Source organism: Colobus angolensis, unplaced genomic scaffold (assembly GCF_000951035.1).
Source record: "Colobus angolensis palliatus isolate OR3802 unplaced genomic scaffold, Cang.pa_1.0 Scaffold332, whole genome shotgun sequence".
Lineage (NCBI taxonomy): Eukaryota > Metazoa > Chordata > Mammalia > Primates > Cercopithecidae > Colobus > Colobus angolensis.
Genome location: NW_012116622.1, coordinates 3,255,756 through 3,261,374, shown reverse-complemented (window position 1 = coordinate 3,261,374; position 5,619 = coordinate 3,255,756).

The following is a 5,619-nucleotide window of genomic DNA, read 5'->3' as shown; positions in this document are numbered from 1 at the left end:
AACATTCTACTTTCTGTTTCTATGAATCTGACTATTCTAGATATTACACATAAGTGAAATCATACAGTATTTCCCTTTTTGTGACTGACTTATTTCACTTAGCATAATGTCCTCAAGGGTCCTCAGGGGTCATCCATGTTGTATGAAAGCTCTTCAGTATGTTGTAGCTATTAGTCTTTTGTTGGATATGTGGTCTGCAGATATTTTCTTTCAGTTCATAGCGTGTCTTTTCTTTCTCTTATAAAGGTCTTTTATAGAGCAAAACTTTTTAATTTTGGTGAGATCTAGTTTTATCAGATTTTCTTTTTGGGGATTGAGCTTTTGGTATAAAGTCTAAGAATTCTTTGCACAGCTGTATCTTAAATATTTTCTTCTGTATTTTTCTAAAAGTTTTGTACTTTTACATTTTACATTTAGGTTTGTTATCCGTTTGACTTAACTTTTATATAAGGAGTGATATTTAGGTCAAAAATCATTATTTTTGCCCATTTTTTATTGGGTTGTTTGTCTTTTTATTGTTAAACTGTAGGTGTTCTTTATATGTTCTGGATACAAGTGGTTCATCTACTTTCTTTTTAAAAAAAAATTTCTAATACCTTTAGTTGCCTTTATCTTCTTAATAGTATCTTTTAATGAGCAGATTTCTTTTTTAATTTTAAAAAAATGTATGGGTACATAGTAGGTGTATACATTTATGGTGTACATGAGATTTTTTTTTGCACAAGCATGCAATGTGAAATAACCACATCATGGGGAATGGGGTTTTCATCCCCTCCGCATTTATCTTTTGAGTTACAAATAATCCACTTACACTCTTTAAATTATTTTAAAATGCACAATTAAGTTATTATTGACTGTAGTCTGCCTATTGTGTTATCAAATAGTAGGTCTTATTCATTCTTTCTAACTATTTTTTGTACTCATTAATTATCCTTACCCCCTACTACCCTTCGCAGCCTCTGCTAATAATCCATCTACTCAATGAACATACTTTTTAAATTTTGATAAAGTCAATATATCATGATGAAGCTTACAATTAGTTCTTTTGTGTCTCAGTTAAGAAATATTTTTCTGTCCAAAAGGTGTGAAAATATTCTCCTAAGTAGTCTTGAATTTTTATGATTCTGTCTATTTCATTTAGGGCCATGACCTATCTTACATTATTTTTGTATATAACATAAGGAGGGAATTGATGTTTTGGGTTTTATTTTGGATTTGTTTTTTTCCTCACAGATTCCAGTTTTTCCAGCACCATTTATTAGAAAAGATTTACTTTCCTATTGAGTTGACTTAGTGATTTGGTTCAAAATTAGTTGACCATATATATGGGTTAATTTCATGACTCTATTCTGTTCTATTGAACTATTTGCTTATCCCTATGCCAAAACTACACTACCTTTATTCCTGTAAGTTTACAATACATCTTGAAATCAGTTTATTATGTTAGTCCTCCAACTTTATTCTTCTTTATCAAAATTGTTTTGGTTATTCTACATCCTCTGCATTTCTATATAAATTATAAAATCAAATTGTCAATTTCTTCTTAAAATCTTGTTAGAATATTGATTGGGATTTCATTGAATCTGTCAGCAAATTTAGGAAAATAGATAATTGTTCTAATCCATGAATATGGCATTTTTTTCTTTGATTCAGGTCTTCCTTAATTTATCTCAGCAGTGTTTTGTAGTGTTAAGGGTAGAGATTTTATACATCTCTCATTCGATTAATTCTGTATTTGCTTGTTTTATCGTACTGCAGATGGTATTGTTGCTAAATTTTTATTTTCAATTAATCATTGTGAGTATATAGAAACACTATAGATTTTTGTAAATTTACCCAGTGCTCTGTGACCTCACCAAATTCATTTACTAGGTCTAGCAGTTGTTTTTTGAGATTCCATTCACAATAGCAAAGACATGGAATCAACCTAAATGCCCATCAGTGATAGACTGGATAAGAGAAAATGTGATAGATATACAACATAGAATACTATGCAGCTATAAAAAGGAATGTGGTCATGTTCTTTGCAGGGACATGGCTGGAATTGGAAGCCATTATCTTCAGCAAAGTAATGCAGGAACAGAAAACCTAACACCACATGTTCTCACTTGTAAGTGGGAGCTGAAAGACGAGAACACATGGACACATGGAGGGAAACAACACACACTGAGGCTTATTGGAGGGCTGTGGGAAGAGGGAGAGCATCATGAAGAATAGCTAATGGACGCTGGGCTTAATACCTAGGTAATGAGATGATCTGTGCAGCAAATCACCATGGCACACATTTAACACACTACATAACAAACCTGTACATGTATCCCTGAACTTAAAATAAAAGTTGAAGGAAAAAAAAAGATTCCATGGAGTTTTATACACACACAATCCTGTAATCTGAGAATAAAAAACTTTTTTGCATTTCCTTTATAATATGCATACCTTTTATTTCTTTTCTTTGCCTTATTGAAATACTTTCATATTGAATTAAAGTGACAGCAGACATGCTTGTTCCCTGTCTTAAGGAGAAAACATTTGTGGTTTCATCATTAAGTGTGGTATTAGTTATAGATCTTTCGAAGATATCTTTTATCAAATTGAGGAAATTCCTTCTATTCTAGTTTTCCAAAAGTTTTTGTCATGAATTAATGTTGAATTGTGTAAAATAACTTACTTTGAATCGAATAAGATTTCTCTTTTTTTCTGCTAATATGATCAATTACATTATCAAATATAAAACAAACAAATTTATACAAATATAAAATGAACTTTATATTCCTGGAAAAATCTTTTTTTTTGGTCATGATATATCGTCCCTTTTATATATTACTGGGACCAATTTATTAATATATTATTATGGGTTTTTGCATCTTTGTTCATGAGAAATATTGGCTTGTAATTTTTATTGTCCTGTTATGACATTATAATACTGTGTTATGCTAATTACACAAAATGTATTGGGAAGTGCTTTCTCTATTTTCTGACTATATGCATAAGGTTAGTATTATTGTTTCTTAAATGTTTGATAGACTTCACAAGTGAAACAATGTGGACTGATGATTTTTTTGTGGAAAGATTTTTTTTTTTTTTTTTTTTTGAGACGGAGTCTCACTCTGTCGCCCCGGCTGGAGTGCAGTGGCCAGATCTCAGCTCACTGCAAGCTCTGCCTCCCGGGTTCACGCCATTCTCCTGCCTCAGCCTCCCGAGTAGCTGGGACTACAAGCGCCCGCCATCTCGCCCGGCTAGTTTTTTGTATTTTTTAGTAGAGACGGGGTTTCACCATGTTAGCCAGGATGGTCTCGAACTCCTGACCTCGTGATGCGCCCATCTCGGCCTCCCAAAGTGCTGGGATTACAGGCTTGAGCCACCGCGCCCGGCCGGAAAGATTTTTTTTATTAGAAATTCAACTTTTTAATGAGATCATGTCCTTTGCAGGGACATGGATGGAGCTGGAGGTCATTATCCTTAGCAAACTAACACAGAAACAGAAAACCAAATACTGCATGTTCTCACTTATAAGGGAGAGCTAAATGATGAGAACATATGGACACATAGAGGGGAACAACATGCAGTGAGGCCCCAGGAGGGTGAAGGGTGGGAGAAGGGAGAGAAGCAGGAAAAATAACTAACCAGTACTATGCTTAATACCTGGGTGAGGAAATAATCTGTACAACAATCCCCCATGACACAGCTTTACCTATGTAACAAACTTGTACATGTACCCTGAACTTAAAGGTTAAAATAAAATTCAACTTTTAAAATAAATATGGGAATATTCATTTTTTTTTTGATTTTACTTTTTGTCAGTTTTGTTAATCCATGGCTTTAATGAATTTTTTCCTTTTTGTGTAAGTTATTAAATTCATTGGCATAAAGTATTTCATGATAATATCTTATGTTGTAATGCCTTTAGGGTTTACAGTGATACTGTCCTTATTCCTAATATTTGTATCTTGTTTCTCCATCTGTCGCTCTTTCACTCATTCTTAGTCTTTTTGGGGCGGAAACTTAGATTATTAATTTTACATCTTTTTTATTTTATAATATAGGCATTTAAAGTCATGGATTTCACTCTAAGTGTTGTTTTAGCTGTATCCCACAAATTTTAATACACAATTTTTACATTATCATCCAGTTCAAAATATTTTATTTTCCTTATCATTTTTCTTTGACCTATGAAGAAGTGTATACTTAATTTGCAATTAGGGGTTGTGCAGAAATAGTTAACATGGCGGGCTTGAGACTGCTATCTCTAGAAAGGTCTGCTTACAAGATTGGCCCTTGGCTGCTATCTGGGAACTTAGTTTTCAGGAGGGTACCACCATTCTGTAACTGATAAGAGTGGCTCACTATGTCTATACTTTATACAAATAAGTGCTTTGTGATAAGTATCTGCTTTCTTTCTGGGTTCTGGAATTTGGGTCCATGGTAGGTAGTGGATGCCTATGTGAATGATCTCCCAGTAAAAACCCTGGACATCTAGGCCCAGGCCAGCTTCCCTGGTAGAAAACACTTCACACAAGTGTTGTCACAATTCATTGCTGAAGTAATTGTTTCCTGTGTCACTCTATGACTCCACTAGGAAAGGACTCTTGGAAACTTTTGACTGTTTTCTCCAGGTTTTACTCCATGCTCCTTTTCCCCTTGCTGATTTTGTTTTGTGCCATTTCCTTTGCTGTGCTCAATTTTCTGTTGTCTTTCAAATACACTTTTCACATCTCGTATAACATTTTTTTCACTTTAACATTCCCATTTTTAAATATAGTTTTCATTTATATGCTAAAATTCTCCATCACACTTACTGTTCACCTTTCCCGCTGTATTTTTTATTTTTTTTTTGAGATGGAGTCTTGCTCTGTGCCCAGGCTGGAGGGCAGTGGTGCAATCTCAGCTCACTGCAACCTCTGCCTCCCTGGTTCAAGGGATTCTCCTGCCTCAGCCTGCTGAGCAGCTGGGACTGTAGGTGCATGCCACCATGCCTGGCTAATTTTTGTATTTTTAGTAGAGACGGGGTTTCGCCATGTTGGCCAGGCTGATCTTGAACTCCTGACCTCAAATGATCCACCTGCCTTGGCCTCCCAAAGTGCTAGGATTATAGGAATAAGCCACCGTGCCCACAGCACCCAGCCCTACTGTCTTTTTAAGAGATGAGGACATGTTTTGTTTTGTCTAGGAAAATGTTTGGATTTTCTCTTTTACATTTATTTATGAATAAGGAGGAGGAAAGTAGAGAAATATAAAGCAGACTGGACCTAGGGTTAAAAGACTTGAATTTAACCTCCAGTTCTGCCACTATTTGTGTTTTTTGATGCTTCAGGCTTAGTATTATTATTATTATTTCAATCGTTTTGGGGAAACAGGTGGTGCCTGATTACATGGATAAGTTTTTTAGGGGTGATTTCTGAGATTTTGGTGCACCCATCACCCAAGAAGTGTACACTGCACCCAATGTGTAGTCTTCTATCCCTCACCCACCTACCAACCTTCTCCCTGAATCCCCAGAGTCCATTATATCATTCTTATGCCTTTATGTTCTCATAGCTTAGCTCCCACTTATAAGTGAGAACACATGGTGTTTGGTTTTTCCATTCCTGAGTTACTTCACTTGGAATAATGGTCTCCAAC